This window comes from Lygodium microphyllum, chromosome 18, assembly GCF_053477565.2.
Source record: "Lygodium microphyllum isolate KBCC chromosome 18, Lygodium_microphyllum_v1.1.10, whole genome shotgun sequence".
NCBI lineage: Eukaryota > Viridiplantae > Streptophyta > Polypodiopsida > Schizaeales > Lygodiaceae > Lygodium > Lygodium microphyllum.
In genome coordinates this window covers 34230775-34250093 of record NC_141152.1, presented here as the reverse complement: position 1 = coordinate 34250093, position 19319 = coordinate 34230775, and positions in this window count along the sequence as shown.

The window sequence follows — 19319 nt, the reverse complement described above, 5'->3', positions numbered from 1 at the left end:
CGTCACAAAAACGGCCCCCCCCCCACGAAATCAGACGACGACTGATCAAGCTTTTTAAGCTTAATCACCTAAGTCAAAGCTAAGCTCTGCAAGTCACACAGGGCAAGAAAGTCACCAACTCCGGGTCCTGCGCATCAAAAGTCAAGTTCTGCAAGTCAAGTGGAATCAAGTCCTGCAAGTTCATCAAGTCGGCCTAAGTTCTGCAAGTCTGCAACTCTGTAAGTCGGCTAAGTCTGCAACTCTGCAAGTCAGACTAGTCAACTGGAGTCAGAACTGACTAGTGCTCAAAACTCCTAGAAGGCTTGTTCCTATGCAAAAACTCTGAACTAGAAAGTTATTCGTGGCAAAGTGTTCTACGTATCTACAGGTTCGCTGAAGTATTTTCAGCAAACGAAGACAGAAATATTGCAGATTTTCTGAAAATTTGAGAAAGAAATACCCAAAAATACATAGCCTTGTAACCCCGAATTTGAGCTACGCTCATCCCGCTAACCTGATTTTGAGAGAGAAAGATTTATTGAGTTTTACAGGATGACGACCCCACATATGGATGATCCTATGGCTGAAGACGACTTACCTAAGCCTACCATGGAACAAAAGCTGGATCTAATCATGCTACAATTGGAAGAAGAGCGAAGGGCTAGGCAAGCATTGCAAGCGCAATTGACAAAATTACAAAGAGCATCCATCGACAAAGAAGAACCACAAGCTGAAGATTTGATTCGACGTACCATCGACGCTACTCTTGAAGCACAAACCATTCGCAAGGAATCAAAGATAAGTAAACGAAGTTTCAAATTTCGTACTTTCAATGGCATACGAGAAGGAAAGATTGTTTTATCATTCATTAGCTAGTTTGATGACTATTTCCATGAGGAAACTTATCCAGAAAAAGATAAAATCAAGTGTGTTACTAATCATCTGATAGACAGAGCATCACTTTGGTGGACTGTAGTACGCAAGAGCATAGAATGTCCTGCTACTTGGGAAGATTTCAAGAAGAAGTTCATGAAGAATTTTCTTCCACCGCAATTTCATGAGAAGGCTATCAAGCAATGGGATTTACTTCAACAACGGGATCGTGAGCCTATTCCACAGTATACAGAGCGTTTTTGGAATGCACTCCTACAGCTACGCATGCTTGAAGACGTACCAGAGGCGACACATAAGCGGAAGTATATGTCTGGACTTCTTGGACATTACTACGCTGAAGTGAACATATTCAAGCCTGCTACCCTTGAAGACGCCATCTCCCTAGCTCACGACACTGAAGATAAGTTACGCGGAAGGGACAGACGACCACAGCAATTCCAAGCCAATGGTAATTATGGATCTAAACAATTCAATTCCTTTAGAAGGTTTAATCCAAGTCGTTTCTCTTCACCATCTTTCCGCAAGAATTGGGCTAAACCACCTGCATTACCATCCAATATCAATCCAAATCCTAAGTCTATTCCACAAGCAAATCCAAATGTACCCAGACTTCTAGCCATTGCAAATAATGTAACCAAAGCCAAGCCAATAGTATGCTATAAATATCACCAGCCAGGGCATCTCGCAGCAAATTGTCATTCAAAGAAGCCACCAGCACATATCAACTATCTTGGAGCGATGGACGAAGACGAGCATGAGGATATGCTTGATTTCACTGAAGATGAGGATGATCCTACTACTACTTCCAACACTTTACCAGGTATGCCTACTCCACATTCATTATTGACTATGAAATGTTTGGTGCATGGAAAGGAAAGAACTATCTTGCATGATGACGGTAGTACTCATGACTTTATTTCAGCAAAATTGGTAAAGGAATTGAAATTACAGACTATACCTACGCATTATCACATAAAAGCTGCATTCTTAAGCACTAGGTACAATGGCACACAAAAAGTACAAGATTTAGAGATTCAAATTGGTTCATATATTGAAAGAAGAAATTTCTTAGTTGTCCCATTACAGTCAAGCGACATTATTTTAGGAATGCTATGGAGACACCAGCATAATCCAAATATAGATTATTCCACACACACAATGAATATTAATTTTCAAGGAAAAACTATTACATTATATGGTATGCATGCATCTAATGTCTTTCCACTACTTTCGCATACTCAAGCAAAACGTGCATTACAAAAGAGTACTAAATCATGTCTCATTTGGGTGAATGAATTGCAAGCAAAGGAAAATCATATGCACCCTAGGCATAAGGAATTTCTTGCATATTTTAAGGACTGTTTTGCAGAAGACCTACCACCAGGTTTACCACCTTCACGACCATAAGACCATAAGATTGATTTAATCCCTGGCACACAACCACCTTGCAAAGCACCATATAAGCACAATCAGATAGAGCAAAAAGAAATCCAGAGTCAAGTTGAGGAATTACTAAATAGAGATTTAATTCGACCTAGCAGTTCTCCATTCGGTGCACATGTACTCTTAGTCAAGAAAAAGAATAATACTTATCGTATATGTATTGACTACCGAGCATTAAATAAAATCGCTATAAAGAATAGGTATCCTATACCTAGAGTTGATGACCTTATGGACAAACTGCAAGGATCTTCTATATTTAGTAAAATCGACCTTAAGTCTGGATATCATCAGGTGAGGCTAGATAAATCTGATATATTTAAGACTGCATTCAGAACACAGTTTGGCCATTACGAATTCTTAGTCATGCCATTCGGATTGACTAATGCACCTACCACTTTCAGTAGAATGATGAACCGTAACTTTCTGAAATATCAGTACTGTGTAATTGTTTTCTTTGATGATATTTTGGTGTTTAGTCAAAGTGAAAAAGAGCATTATGAGCATTTATCATTAGTTTTTCAATTACTGAAAGAAAATCAATTGTTTGCAAATCCTGAAAAGAGTGAATTCTTTAAGACAAAAATTGAGTATTTAGGCCATATTGTATCAAAAGAAGGAATTAAAGTTGATCCTAAGAAAATTGATGCAATATTGCATTGGCCTGTTCCTAAGAATGTGCATGAGTTACGCTCATTCCTTGGTCTTGTTAGTTTCTATAGGAAGTTTGTACGTAATTTTTCATTACTTACTTTACCATTAACAAAACTTCTTAAGAAAGGAATTGTTTATCAATGGACTGAAACTCAGCAGAAATCCTTTGACTTACTGAAACATGCATTAACCAATGCCCCTATTCTACAATTGCCTGACTTTAATAGACCATTCTTTCTAGTTGTGACCGATGCTAGCGGATCAGGAATAGGAGCCGTACTAATGCAAGACAATCATCCAATAGCATATTCTAGTTCTAAGTTGAAACCCTCTGAGCTGAAATATTCCACTTATGACAAAGAACTATTAGCAGTTGTACAAGCATTAAAACAGTGGAAACACTATTTAATGGGTTCAGAATTCATGATAAAGACTGACTAGCAAAGCATTAGACATTTACTTAGCCAACCCCAAATTTCTGACCGTCATATCAAATGGGCTTCCTTCATTCAAAGTTTTCATCCTATCATTCAATACCAACCTGGAAAAGAAAATGTAGTTGCTGATGCATTGAGTAGAAGACCTGCAATTCATAATATTTATGTCATATCTTTTGATTCTTTGATTGCTATGAAAGATACATATCACCAAGATATTACTTTTCATTCTGATTGGCAAAAATTAGTTCAAAATAATTTCATTCATGTTGATTCATTGTCATATAATGATGGATTTATGTTTTTTGAAAAGAGACTGTGTGTTACTATTCCATTCCGATCTTTTTTTTGAATGAAATTCATTGTCCCCCATATTAAGGTCATAGAGGTATCATATCTATGAATGTTTGATTTGTCAAAGAATAAAGAGACATCATGGTAAACAGTATGGATTACTAATGCCTTTGTCTATTCCATCTAAACCTTGGGAACATATTTCTATGGATTTTATTACTGATTTACCAAATACTAAATCTAACCATGACATGATTTGGACAGTTGTAGATAGATTTAGTAAGCACGCTTATTTCATTCCATGTAAGAAAACTTTAAAAGCATCACAAGCAGCATAGTTATTTTTGAAAACTGTTTTTCCTAACCATGGACTGCCAAAACTGATTATTTCAGATCGTGATTCTAGATTTTGTAACAATTTTTGGATTACACTATTTGCAAATCTAGGCACAAAGATTGATTTCTCATCTGCATTTCATCCAGAAACAAATGGACAAACAGAAGCCACAAACAGTACCATTCTAGATCTTTTACGTGCATATACTATCTCCAAACCTCAGACATGGGATACTCATTTGCATTTATTACAGCTTGCATACAACAATACACCGCACACATCTACAAAGAAAGCACCTTTTGAAGTCATTTATGGATATAGATTATCTACACATGTTGCATCTTTGTCTAATAGAATTCAGAGTGCTGATGATATTGCTAGTATGCATAATAGTATTTTTGATGAGGTTAAGGATATGATTGCTAAAGCCCAACAATCATATACCAAACAAACCAACAAGAAAAGACAAGCTATGAATTTCAAAGTTGATGATTATGTTTGGCTGAGAATAGAAAAACGTAGACTGCAAAGTGTAGATAGACATCCAGTTGTCAAATTAGCTCCTAGATTTTATGGACCATTTAGAATCATTCATAAGATTAATGATAATGCATTCAAGTTAGAATTACCATCTCATTGGAAAATTCACAATACATTTCATATTAGTTTATTGAGACCATTTAGAGGCCAATTACCTATCCACCCTGTTTATGAAAACTCACCTTTATTAGAGGAACAGATTGAAATACTTGAACCAGAAGCCATTCTAGACACTAACTACATGACCACTAGAACTGACCGAAGGTATTCTAGATACCTAGTAAAATTTAATAACCATCCTGTAGAGGAAGCACAATGGATGTACGCTAGAGACTTAAATGCTTTCCCCACTCTGTTAGCTCCACATTGAGCTAATAGCAATTGAGGTCAATTGCTATCCCACCCCGGGGGTATGATGCCAGGAGGCATATTCCACAGTGGATTCCGTGCCACGGTGGATTCCGTGAGGTTTTATGGTGGATTCCGTAAACTTAGATGACCGGGGCTCATACACAAAGAGGATTCTTTGTGCGAGAAGCTGATGGGGACGCCTGTCCTTTTCGGGCGTTTCATTAATTTAGTATGTACATGGGTGATTCCATAACGGGTGATTCCGCAAAATGCATATTAAATTAATAAATGTTTATGAGTTTAGAGTGCGCACTCGTAATAAATTAAGGTTAGGATTTATTTCTAACCAGTTGATTTATTTATGTAGCTGAAGACTGCTAGGTATTCACTTTTGTCGGTTTAATTGTATTATTTTACTAACGATTGTGAATGCTTCAGTTGATGTGTAGAGATAGCAGCAGTGGCGGAGGAAAGCATTGGAGTCTAGCGAGTATTCGACCTTTGGATTATATTTTGATAGGTGCCACGCCTATATTTTGTTATGTCTATTGAGACATTGATTATTGATTATTATTTTGTATGCGCCTATGCGCACGGATATGTTATTTCTATTTGGACATTGAGATTGGGCGTGCCAGACTCTATGGGCACCATCCATTAGCTTTATTTCCTATTTTTTGTAGAAAGCAAACTCAAAAGCTAAAAGCTTGTCATATTTTTGTAAATTGGGCTATTATTGAGCATGAAGATGGAAATATACATAAAATACATGCTTTGTGAAGTGCTCACACAAGGCATGGGGGGAGATTGAACCCAATTGGTCTCTTGCTTCTTGTCGTTCATGCTTTTACATTATTTTTTGTGCAAAAATGTAGAGTTCATTGTTCTTGGGGACCTTCTGGGATTCACTACGTGAGCATTCTGCGACCGATCTGCGCACCAAAAATAGGCAATAACTATCATTGTCAACCATCTAGCTCCCTCAGGAGATGACTCATAAATATACATGTATATTGCATGCTCTCAACATATAAAGAAATTTTCAAATATTATCTTTACACAATGCTTTACATATAGAAGATTCATATAGAAGAGTATTGATAAATAGGCCCTAAAAACTTATAGAGGGTACTATCTAAAACTTTCTATTTTTATGAGTATTTATAAATAGGTCCTAAACACATATGATATAGAGAACATACACATAGCATTATCACATTCAACAACATTTGAGATTATCCTCAAACCCACATATGATGACATATTTTGAGAAGTTGAAAAAATAGGGAAAGGAAAGTCATATGGAGAAATTTTTCATGAGCAAAGTCTTGTGATACTCACACATTATAGGCTTGTACATAGTTGGTTTCATGTAGTTGAACTATGTAATGGCCTATGCCATAAGGAAGAGGCAAGAGCTATGGGCAATCCATGAGAATGGCAATGTTGAATATACTTGGCTTGAGCAGAATATGTATGAGTGGCTCAAGTTTGTGAAACAATTGAATCACAAGTACATGGCGAAAATAATGTTACAAGAGCAAGGTAGTAGGAAAACAATTAATGGACCAAAAAATGAGCCCTTTAAAAATTTATAGTTTAAGATGTGGGCCTTTTGACTTGCTGAATAGAAATAAAAGATATCGACATCCATGGAGGATGAATCTTCTCTCTCCAAATCTTAGGATTTTTATTCTAAAAAAGATATTGAAATTTTTAAAATATTTTTTTTTATTTTTTTAAAAAAATTTATGCACAAATTCTGAGTATTTCTATTCTCTTAGTATTTTCTTTTTCCCTCCCTTTTAGACAATTTTTAAATTTTAAATGTTTTTCTCTTTGAACTCATTTTTACTTAAAAATTAAGCAATAGATTCATTTTTCTCTCTTCTCCATTTTTAGAAATTTTCATTGCCATTGAAGCTATGTATTCCAAGTATTCATGAACACTCCTCTCAACTCAAAGGAATCATGGTTTTGAACACTCTACTTACCTCCTCAAGGGGGGGTTACATTATACAGAAGCCCTCTATATAATATGAGTTCAAATGATAGTTAAAAAACCTATTTTTAAAAATTTTGCACCATTTTCAAGTATATCCCTTTTGTGAATTACAAAGGCAATAGTTATACCTCTTCTATAAATCTTAAATTCAAAAAGTATTCATTTTCATGGCCCCTTCTATATAGTTCAAATTAAAACATGATGTTGCAATACTTTAGTCATGGAATTTTCACAATGATCTAAGATGGATATTTGAACATTATAATATTATGAACACTTTACAATAGCTCTATGATATAGATCTATATGAAAAAAGCTCCAAGATCCACATGTCCAAAGCATGTACTATACCCAATGTATGAGGTTCAATGATTGTCATATGTGCACAGCCTCTTATCCTCATTTTTCCTTCTTTATTCTGCATTCAATGTTTAGCATTCTCAATATTCTTTTCTCTCTTTTTCTCTCCCTTCTCTTTGTGTTCAATAGCTACAATCAATACATGCATACATTTTTGCATCACTACACTATGATGTGGTATTAGAGCAAGTTCGGGACTAATCAAGCATAGATAGATCTAAAGAGGAGGATTTGGTGAAACACAAAGGCTACATTTTCACTTTGTAGATGCAAGTAAGAGGAATGCACATCAACACATGGCTAAAGCGAGCAAAGACTTGTGTAAAATGAGGCTTCTTTGATGTTTGTTTGTGCAAGAACAACTATCCAAATGTAAAAAAAAAACTACGTTTTGAGCCGTTTGAAGAAAATTTGAATTTTTTGTCACCTCCCACGATAAAATTCTTCAGTTAATAAGCAAAGAAAGTCTAACCTAGCTATCTTTTTAGAGCAAAAGAGGGGCAATCTAGCATGTACAACAAAGTGTCAACAAAATAGACATCTCATGTGCGAGTTTATACATTGCAATGGGTATTGTATATTTTATTACCAGAGTGTGTAGATTGGTCACCCATTTTACAGTTTTGGCCAACTTGTATTGTTGGGCTAGCTAACTTGTGTCAAAAGTAAAAACAATAATGGAATAAAAAATAGATGTTGTAAGAAATTACTAAACACAAGGACTGAAGAGAAAAAAACATGGAAAAGCATTGCAAGGAAGAGAACTCAGAACAATGCTTGAAAAATGGTACCCATATAAAACACAAGATAGTCTTGTACAATAATAAGGCACTAGTTACTACACATTGCCAATGCCACTGGCTCCCTCTCTCCAATAGAAGCTATAGGTGATAATGACTAATTGAGGAGGAGCCTGAATATAAAGGTGAAAAATATGTCATTAATGCCAATAGATCAACCAATATAAAATGCCTAAATAAACATCATAATGGTCACAATAAAATGTCTAAAATGCCTAGAAATGTCAAGCAGACTCAAATGAGCTAGCCAAACTACTAGCACCCGTTCACTGATCATGGTTATTTGATGAAATAGAATGATTCAATCATAATGACTCATCATACTCCCTACAACAAAGACCACTATAATAGAACCATGGATATCCAAGCAATGGGTGATGAAGCCACCACCAAGGTGCCTTGGAGAGAACTTGGGTATCAATGTTGTGTCAGAAGTGGTGCAGCAATGGAAGCGTAAAGAATATGCTAAAATAAATGCTGAAACACAAGACAGAAGAAATAATGAACACAGTAGACAGATGAGAACTCAGATGTATGCTCGGGAAATGGAATCCATATCGAACACGAGACAACAGCATACAACGGTGAGTCACTGGCTGCGTGGGCTCCTCAACACCGGCTCCTCTCTCCCAGAAGGATCTCCACTGATGGCTGAAGTACCACAGACTGTGGAGGAGGAGCCCTATAAATAGCCACAAAAGTGGGGAGCATAAAATGCAGGTCGGCCAGCATTTAATGCTGGTCGGCCAGTAATAAATGCTAAAAGTACATCATAAATGGCCACAAAAATGTGCCATAAAATAGTGCATAAAATGCCCAGCCTTTGCACACAGACTCACACCATGAGCTGACTAATATCTGCTAACACCCTCTCTCAGATCATGTGTGATCTAATACAATAAAATAGTACAATGATGGAGAATCATAAACTACACAACAAAGAAACACCAGAAGGACCATGGATGTCCAAGCGGTGAGTGGCCAGCCCACCACCAAGATGCCTCGGAGAGTATCTGATGTCGATGTTGATCATACCAACAACATCTGAAAATAGAGAAGACTCATAGCAGCTCTCTGTGTAATGTCACCTATGTCACTCAGGACAGACAAAGCCAATCTGCCAAACATGTCTCTGAACATGTGACCATGGATTCCCGGCCTTTGGCCAAACCACCAAAGTGTCCCCTCATGTGAGCTCCAGACGAAAGCCTCTCGCTCTCTGTCAAGAAGAACAGCTCATCATGAACCCAGAAATCAACACCAGTCTCTAGGATTTCACTGCCAGATACCGTCGATGCGTCAGGGACATCCCTCTCTGGATCCTGTGCATCTATATCGAAATATAGATGAGGCACTACAGCCCCACCAACACCCACTCACACTCCCTCTCTGGCATAAGAGAGTCGTGAGGGATGACCTCATCACCACCACTAGAAAGCAGCCGAGGAAGGGGCAACCAAGCCCTTCCCGCGATCCGAAGAAGAGGATCCCTTCCGCGCCTTGGACTTCCCCTTGGTCGGAGGATTGGAGTCGGAGTCTGATGAAGGAGAGGACTCATCGGTAGAGTCAGCATCCCGCTTTGTCTTCTGCTCCTTCTTCCTGGAAGCCGCTTACTTCTTGCAGTCCTTCCACAAATGTCCCTTCTTGCCACAGTGGTAACACTGGGCCTTTGACTTCTTCTTCCCGTCACCCCTCTCTGAAGCTACATAGGCCTCACCTCCATAATGTGCCGGAAGCCGCCCCTGTAATCTCAAGGATGCCTCATGCTCAAGAAGCATCGAGGTCATATGTGTAAAACTGACAGGAGTCGATGATGTCTATGCCCGCAAAGCATTGGCCACTTCATCAAACTCTGGGGGGAGCTTGTAGAGGACTGTCCTGACAAGATGCACCTCGGGAAGAGCAGATTGCATGTGCCGAAGCTGGTCCTGTACCTGCGTAACACGAAGAAGAAAAGACTGAATAGTATCTTTCGGCTCAAACTTCATCTGCTGGAGCTGGCCATAAAGTGTGATGGCCCACATGGTGGAAGGTGCCTCGTACATCTGCTGCAACTTCTGCCATACTTCAGGAGACGTCCTACAGGAGGTAACCGCCGGTAAGACCGCTTTAGAAATACACCGAAGCAACGCCGAGTTAGCACGGGCATCATTCGAGTCCCATGTGAGCACCGCTTCCTCATGGTTGTCCTCATCAAAGTCTTCAGGAAGAGGAAAAGGACGGAGAGGTCGAGCAAGAGCACAAACCATAGCCGCTTCCGCACAAACCAAGCTTTCATGACAGCACTCCATGTGAGATAATCAGGTCCATGTAACTTATCTTCACTTGAGGTGCACGGAGGGGCCATCTGGAGGAGGTAGAAAAGAGAAGTAGAAGAAAAGAAGGTCGTTTGGAGAGTGAGCACAGCCAAAACGCAACCAAAAACACCAAAAATAGTGAGTTCACATGCAATATAACCCAAAGGCTAACCAGAATAAGCCAAAAGCTGCTGCACAAAGTGAAAAAATCAGTCAAAAACTGCCAAAAATAGCAAAAACGGCCTGAATAATCAGAAAAATAGGCAAAAATAATGCTGTAAACAGCAAAACACAGGCTGCAAACTGAATAAACAGGGGCTAAAGACTGTTGCCAGCAGTTTGATGAAGGAAATACGGGCAGCAAAGAGTGGAACAACAGTAAACGCAAATCTGTCCAGAAAAACGAAAAACGCAAATGCTGAAACACTGTCGCCAGCAGCAAATCAGCAGTCGCCAGCAGGAAGGACAGCTGGCTGATTAGCAAGAAGGGTGTAAATCCTGAAATCAGCAAGAAAACACAGCACAAATAGGTTGCAGCCTGAAATCTGATACCATGTCAGAAGTGGTGCAACAATGGAAGCGTAAAGAATATGCTGAAATAAATGCTGAAACACAAGACAGAAGAAAGAATGAACACAGTAGACAGATGAGAACTCAGATGTATGCTCGAAAAATGGAATCCATATCGAACACGAGATAGCAGCATACAACGATGAGTCACTGGCTACGTGGGCTCCTCAGCACCGGCTCCTCTCTCCCAGAAGGATCTCCACTGATGGCTGAAGTACCATAGACTGTGGAGGAGGAGCCCTATAAATAGCCACAAAAGTGGGGAGCATAAAATGCAGGTCGGCCAGCATTTAATGCTGGTTGGCCAGCAATAAATGCTAAAAGTACATCATAAATGGCCACAAAAATGTGCCATAAAATAGTGCATAAAATGCTACATAAAATGCCCAGCCTCTACACACAGACTCACACCATGAGCTGACTAATATCTGCTAACATGTTGAGCATACCAGAACCTAAAAAATAGAGAAGAATCATAATAGATCTCTATGTTTGTTAACAATATCATGAAATATCATACAATACTATCCTATCAAAAATGCCTCTAAACATACATAACCATGGATTTCCTACCTTTGGCCAAGACCACCGAAGTGTCTCCTCATATGAGCTCAGACTAAGAGCCAATACCACTCTTTTTCAAAAAACAGTCCATCATGAACCTCAATGTCAATCCCACGTCTAAGATTTCAAAACCTGCAAGACTTTAATCGATGCATCATGGATGCTGGTCTCTAGATCTTGTACACTTCTATACCTAGATAGATGAGGTCTACCTGCCCCATCTGACCACCCACTCACACTTCCTCTTTTGAATTGGAGAGTTGTGAGGGATGACTGCATCATGGATACTAGAAAGCATGATGGGCCACCAAGCCCTTCTTGTGACCTAAAGAAGATGACCCTGTTCACACCTTGGCCTTAGCCTTGGCCAAATGATCCAAGTCATAGTCTAAGAAAGAGGATGACTCAACAGAGGAGTCAAGATTTTGCTTCATCTTCGTGTTTTCCTTCCTCGAATCGACTAACTCTTTGCAACTCTTATGTAAATGTCCCTTCTTACCACATTGATAACATTGGGCCTTCGACTTTTTCTTCCTGTCACCTCTCTCTGAAGCTATGAAGGTATCACTCGGTCCATGAAACTATGAGGGAAGCCCCCCCTTTAACCACAAAGATGTCTCATGCTCAAGCAACATGAAGGAAGTATGTAGAAAAATGATGAGTGTTGATGTTGTTTAAGTTTGCAAAGCATTGGCCACTCCATTAAACTCTGGAGGGAGCTTGTTGACCACACTCCCCAGAAGATGAGTTTCTGGAAGGGTGGAATATGTATTGAAGATGGTCCTATACCTATGTGACACAAAGTAACAAAGATCAAATCATATACATCGGCTCAAACTTCATTTACTAGAGCTGTCCTCAAAGAGTTACGGCATGCATAGGTAAGGGAGTCTCATACAATATTTGAAGCTTTGCCCAAATTGTGGGAGAAGTACTACAGGCATTGATTGCCAAAAGAAATTCTTTGGAAATGCAACGAAGAAGGGCAGAATATGCATGAGCATCATCAATATCCTATGTGAGCGTTGTCGTAGAGTTCGTGCAAGAGCTGCAGAACACGGGTTTCAAGGTACATCAAGGAATCATGCTAACAAGAAGATCTCAATAACTCAATATTTGATGCCAAAGATCACTATATTGCTTGTCAAATGAATTACAACAAAGATACTGTTCAAGTCCTTTAGCATGTATCTTTTTGCCTTACTCCAAGGTTCTTAAGCAAGTTCAAGCTTTCAAGCCACTAACAAAGGTAAAAGCATTAGGGCAAAGTCTGTAGGGCAGCTGGTATAACAGACAAAACAGCATTCACTACAAAACTGTGATACCAAAGTTTAACTAGTATAACTGAGCCATCGGCCAAACATCAATTTGGTCATTGATTGCTTCAATTTTCCCTCTAATGCATAAACCAGAGAACTCCCAATCATTCTTCACACTGATACATTCTCTTACAAGAGCATAGTTTTTTTGAAGAATGTAGATTTACATCAACAAGCTTCAGTTTGGAAACTTCAAATCAGTTTTCAGCAGCAAACCTGACAGACTCTACTGTATATAATGACACAAAAGGATTGGTAGCTTTCCAAAAGCTGTGATTTTCTGTTCCACATAAGCAGCAATTTTGAGATTGGTTTCCATCAAGGTGTTTTCAACAGTTGGCACAAAAAAAAAAATGGAGGTGTATACGGCTCGGATGCGCAGCAGCACGACATCCACCCCATCTAAACCTATGCATCCTCTGGATGAGCCAACTATCCAGGATCATTCAAGTCCACAAACAGGTCGAGTCCTTCATCAGTTTCTAGTAGATGTGTTTCTCCATCAGCTTCATCATCCATATTCTCTGCTTCTTCTGCTTGACTTTCTTCTACCTGCTCTCCTTCTGCCAATGCTTCAAGTGAATATTCTTTATCTTCTCTTCTCTTGAAAATCTTGACCCGTTTTCCAGCAATGGGCACCCTCAATACTGTTCCATCTAATTCAGCCAACTCATAGGTACCATTGTCAAAAACATGTTTCACCTCATACGGTCCAAACTATCTTTGAACCATTTTTCTCATGCTACTATGCTGATTCTCTAGACTATTGTCGTAGACTAGAACCCAATCTCCTTCTTTTATGACTCTAGGCCTCAAGCGATGCCTCAAATCAAACCTCTCCTTGTTTCTGAGTCGGGCTACCCTCAAACGATCAACTGCTAGCTGCACATCTTCTGTCCTTCTCTCTAGTTGACGAATCTGAAGAGCTAGAAGCTCCTCCCTTGATAAATTCTCTTGCCATGGAAGAGCACTCCACGTGAGAGCACAGATTTCTGTAGGCATGACAGGCTTTTGCCCATACATCAACTCTGCAGGCATATATCCAGTAGTCATGCTATGTGTAGAGCGGTCTGCCCACAATGCAAAAGGTAGTAATCTCGGCCAATCTCCAATCCGACCTCTACAAGCTTTTGCCAATGCTTTAACTATCGACGGATGTCTTCTTTCGCTCTTCCCATTTCCCTCTGGATTATAGGCAGTAGTAAGAGCCAACTTAATCCCAAGCCGTGAGAAAAATTCTCTAGCTTCGTCTGCATCTAGCTCTCCACGATTAGGTGTAATCTTGCCTATACATCCATACTTGCAAAATATTTCTTCCAACAAGAATTTACATACTGTAGTGGTGGTCTTCGTCTGCAAAGATCTGCCTTCAACATAGTTTGTAAGATCCTCCCTAGCCAAGACAAGATATCTCATCTGCCAAAGTCCCAGTAGCAAAGTAACCAAGTCTACCACCCACTTATAATGCATACATAGTGGATAGGTCGGATGCAACTCATCATGATGCCGCACTAAAGTGTAAAGCTGACAGTCCTTGCAAGTCTCCACAAAGTGGAAAACATCTTTATACATCCCTTTCCACCAGTATCTTTCTTTGATTTTCTCATAGGTAGCCCACACACCTCTATGACCAACCCATGAACTCTCATGAAACTCTTGCATAATCTGCATCTGCATCGCTACCTCACAAACTACTCTCAAGGGCAAGCCGCCTCTCTTCTTTGGATGCTTCCAAAGAAAACCATCTTTCAAGAAATACCCATAAGCCTTCCTTCTGATTTTCTTGAATTCATCATCTGTCCAATCAGCTCTTCGAGTCAATGAACTTAGATACTGTCCAATTTGCAGCCACTCGTCAACATAAAGTTCTTCAATAAAGGCTTCAACAGTAGATACATGACAATCATGAACAAGGACAGAAGCTGCAAACTCTGTCTCATCATCTTCTGCAAGCATTGACTCCTCATCCTCATATCTTGCTCTAGATAGCATATCAGCAACAACTGGATTATCTTTCCCTGCTATGTGTCGAAATTCTGGATTCAATGATTTGATATAAGCAATCCACCGAAGCATCGCTATATCTGGAGTCGAGCAGCTAGTAATCATGCCAAGCAAAGGCAAACAATCTGTTTCCACAACAACTGAAGCTCCAATAAAATACCCTTTATCACACTTCAGTGCAGTGACTACTCCCCACAACTCTCTTTTAATCTGCGGATATCTCCTCTGTCACTCATTAAGAACTTTAGCTCCAAAATGGATTGCATATCTATTTCCATCAGCATCATCCTGTCCCACTGCCCAACCTATGCCAATAGGGCTAGTATCAACTGTCAATATGATTCGCCGTCCACACTGATAATCCACCTTGCGAAGAGTAGGAGCTGACTGCAACAGCTTCTTGAGTTTACACATGGCTTTCGAATGCTTCTCATCCCAATGAAATTTCTGCCCCTTCCGAAGCAGCTAATAGAGAACATTTGCTATGTGAGCAAAATGAGGAATCCAAATCATGTAAAATACACAAGCTCCCACAAATCTCCGCACCTCTGAAGTAGTCGAGCAATACTCTGCAATCCTGCTTATGGCATCCACCTTTGCAAGTGAAGGCTTCCTACCATAATATCCAACCATATGCCCAACTATGATGACTTCATTAACACCAAAGACAGATTTCGGCCCTGAAAGAGTCAAGTTCACCTCCTCTAATCGTGTCAATATTTGCTCACAAGCAACTAAGTGTTCAGCCACAAACTGTCTACATCCTCGCAAATCAAGACTTTCATTCTTTTCTTCTTCTGCACAACCCTTAATAGGCACATCATCTAGGAAAGGCATGGTATACTGCGGAATATAGTCTCGTAGAACTCTATGCATAGCATTCATCATATGAGCAACTAAGTTGGTGGCACCTTGAGGCAAGGTACACATCCTCACAAGACCAATAGGTGTCCGCATAGTAGTAATATCCTTGCTTTCCAAGGCAAGCTAAAACTGATCATAACCAGAATACAAGTCACCTAGAGAATAGATGGCTCGTCTTGCAAAAGCCTCAGCAAACTCATCCACAACTGGACCTATTCCCACATTCCTGATTGTCACTTTGTTCACGGGCTGCATATCCTGAATAAATCTCAAAGTACCATTCTTCTTTGGTACAGTAAACCACCTGTTAGAATAGGGCACAAAAGAGGGTTCCAAAATCCCCATCTTAATCTTCTCATTTAGTAATTCTATCAGCTTTGGCAAGTGTGCTTTAGGCATAGGTATAGGACGTAGATTCCATGGTACATGAGGAACAGTGAAGATGACCATAGGCGCAACCAATTTGGGACTAATGCAGCTAATTTCATAAGGAAAGAAAGCAAATGCCTTACCATGACGTCCAAGCATCTCTCTAAAACATTCTTTTTCCACTAGAAGCAAGAAATCATCATTTCCAATCTTCAATTCTGCAAGAGTTTCAGCTAAATTTATGTCCAATATTTGCAGGATCTCTCAACATAGGCTGCTTCATAGCTTTTTCTATCTGCTCATCACTATCAGGACGAAGCGGCCCTGCAACCGGCTTAACCTTCTTATCAACTGTTTTATACTTCATGTCAATCTTGGCATCAGTCAAGCACTCTTTTCTTTGCTGCAATTTCTGCAAATTTTCAGCAACTCTCAACTCTGTTGGCTGAAGGATTTCAGCCCTTTGCTCTATGGACTGCATGGGTGCAGCCTGAAACTCTGTATGCTGAAATTTTTCAACATTAAACTCTATTGGCTGAATGGATTCAGCCCTCGGCTCTATGGACTACATGGGTGCAGCCTCATACTCCATATGCTAAATTTTTCCAGCATTTAACTCTGCTGGCTGAAAGGTTTCAGCCCTCTGCAATTCTGTAAGCTGATCAAGTTCAGCCATAAATTCAGTTTGCTGAGTTTTCTCAGTCTCTAACTCTGTTTTCAGCATAAAATCAGAAATTTCCTGAAACATATCCAAGGTTTGCATAGGTATGATCTTTGAACCCTTACATACATCAAATTTCAGCATTGTTCCCATCTCAAACAATGTATCTGCATAAGACATCCCTTCATACAGTCCATCTACATGCTCTTCTGCTTGCAAAATACCTGCAATCTTCAACTCTTTCTCCTTATGACCAATGTATTGCCTAGCAGCTCTAGGAAAATCTGAAATTTTCTGATAACTCATTGAACTATCTGAAGAAAAACCAACAAAATTAGTGGAGAAAGACTGGCTATCAGGAGGCGAGATCTCCTCTTTTCTCCGCTCCGTACCACTGGCGTCTTGCAAGACAGTGGTACCTAATGAAAATCCAACTCCTTCGCAGGTAGTGGTGCCTCACGCAAGGAGTTCCTGTTTCTCGGATGATTTACCCCAACAATCATAAACTGAACAGCTGGCATACCATCCTTATTGCGTATCCGTGCATAGGCTGAGCCGTCATCCATCACTTTCGTCTCCATTCTTGCTTCTGTAATGAAAGGCTGTCCAAGAATAATCGGATAAGAGCAAGAATCCAAAACAAAGCAATGATAATCCTCTTCAACATTACCAATAGAAATTTCGATGCTCGGACAAGCAGCATACATATCACCATAAGTATTATTGGCGGCTCTCATGCGCCAGCCATGCTCTGCATCCATAGGCCACTTGCCACTTTCATAAACTCCTCGAGCAATAAGATTAATCTCAGAACCATGATCAACTAAAGCGACCAAAGGAATCTGTTTCTCTCCAATCCTTACCACCATCTCAGTGGTTGCTCTAGCCCAATGACTACGTGAAAAATGGCTGCGAGGAATGAGAATAGGAGTATCATCATCTTCATACTGCATAGGCTGAACTATTTTCTCCAATTGCGGATTGACAGAAGCATTCTCAACCATCACTGCATCATCATGCTCTTCCCGAAGAGCTCCATGCCATAATCCTTGTAAAGCAGGTCCTTCCATCGCATGTCATTTCCTCCGCAAAAGATCCTGCATCTGATCCTATATTTCTCTTCTAGCAATCCCAAGAGCTTCTCCAACAGTAAAATTGACTTCACTATTAAAAATTCTTTCATGAAAAATCTTACTCATATCCGTCTGCATATCAAGGTCTGACAAGAGCTTGAATCCTGGCTCCTTTCTTGGTTGCGTCTTCTCTTTCATCTGCTTGTCTCCCATAGGTTGTTCAGGACATGATTGAGCTGGAGAACTTGTCATAGGTGGAGCTGTAACAGGTGGTGAAACAAAGTCACCCCCTCTAATCTTTTTGGAGGTGCTGAGACCCTCCTCATCTCTTCTTCTCTTTTCCTCAACCATGGCATCTAAACCCTGTGTTTTCGCCATATAAGCAAAAATAGAATACATGTCAACAAGAGAATCCCATCCCGTTTCTCCTCGGATGTTGGAGCCCACACAAGTCATAGTAGATGCCTGAACTTTCCCTCTTCTCGCTATCTCCAAGGCAGAGGACCATAAAGCAAAGTCTCCATCTGATTTCTGCTCAAGCTGGACTCCATAAGCTGAAGCATCTCCTCTAACACTCACATAAGCTGATCACGCAGCCATATCATCAACGAGCTTCTTCATGCCTCCCTTACCGAAGTTCGTGTCAAGAGGAGCACTAGTCTCTGTCAGCCATATCTTCCCATCTTGTCCCCAGAACACTACATTCTTCTTACGTGCTTCCTGAAAAGCATCACAATCTCTGAAGTGTTGGTGCTCTGTACTATCGCACCAAATACATCGTCTCCCTTTTCTTTGGCCAGCTGGAAAAGCAGTCGCTAGAGCAGGTGCTACAGCAGGTACTGACATAAGTTGCTCTTTTAACTTACCAACTTCAACTTTGACTACTTCAATCGTCAAATCTGCCAAGCCTTTAATAACATCATCTGTAGATAAGGGCACTGGAGCAGCAGGAATTGGTGAATTTACAACAGGAGGAGTAGGCTTAGGCATAGAACTTGCAGCAGGGGTAGAAGAAGAAGTCTCCAAGGATTTTTTAGAAGCAGATCTTGTATTACGATGCAATCGTACTCTCTTGCGCTGCTTCTTAACAAGAGCATTCACAGCATCAATGACATGTCTCCACTTGGTCTTTAAACTTGAATCAGTAGCTTGATCTTCCAGAAGATCATCCAACTTTTCTTGTAAATCAACATCAGCGGCTTGTAAAAATAATTCCACTTTCTGCATCTCCAAAGCTTACTGCTCAGTTCCATCCAACTGATCATAGCGGCTCTCAAACTCTCGCAGAAGGGCGGTAATTGAAAGTCCCTTATTAGGCATAGAAACCCATGCTAAGAAATTCATGCGGTTCATAAGTATCCTCCAAGAAATATTCATCTTTTAATGCCTTCTTAAACTCTGCCCAACCAGCATGTGTTTCTTGAATTTCTGAAATTCGGACTTCAAGAGCGCGCACCACGATCCGCAAGAAGTAGCAGCTCCAAACATCTTGAGAAACCCCAAAAAA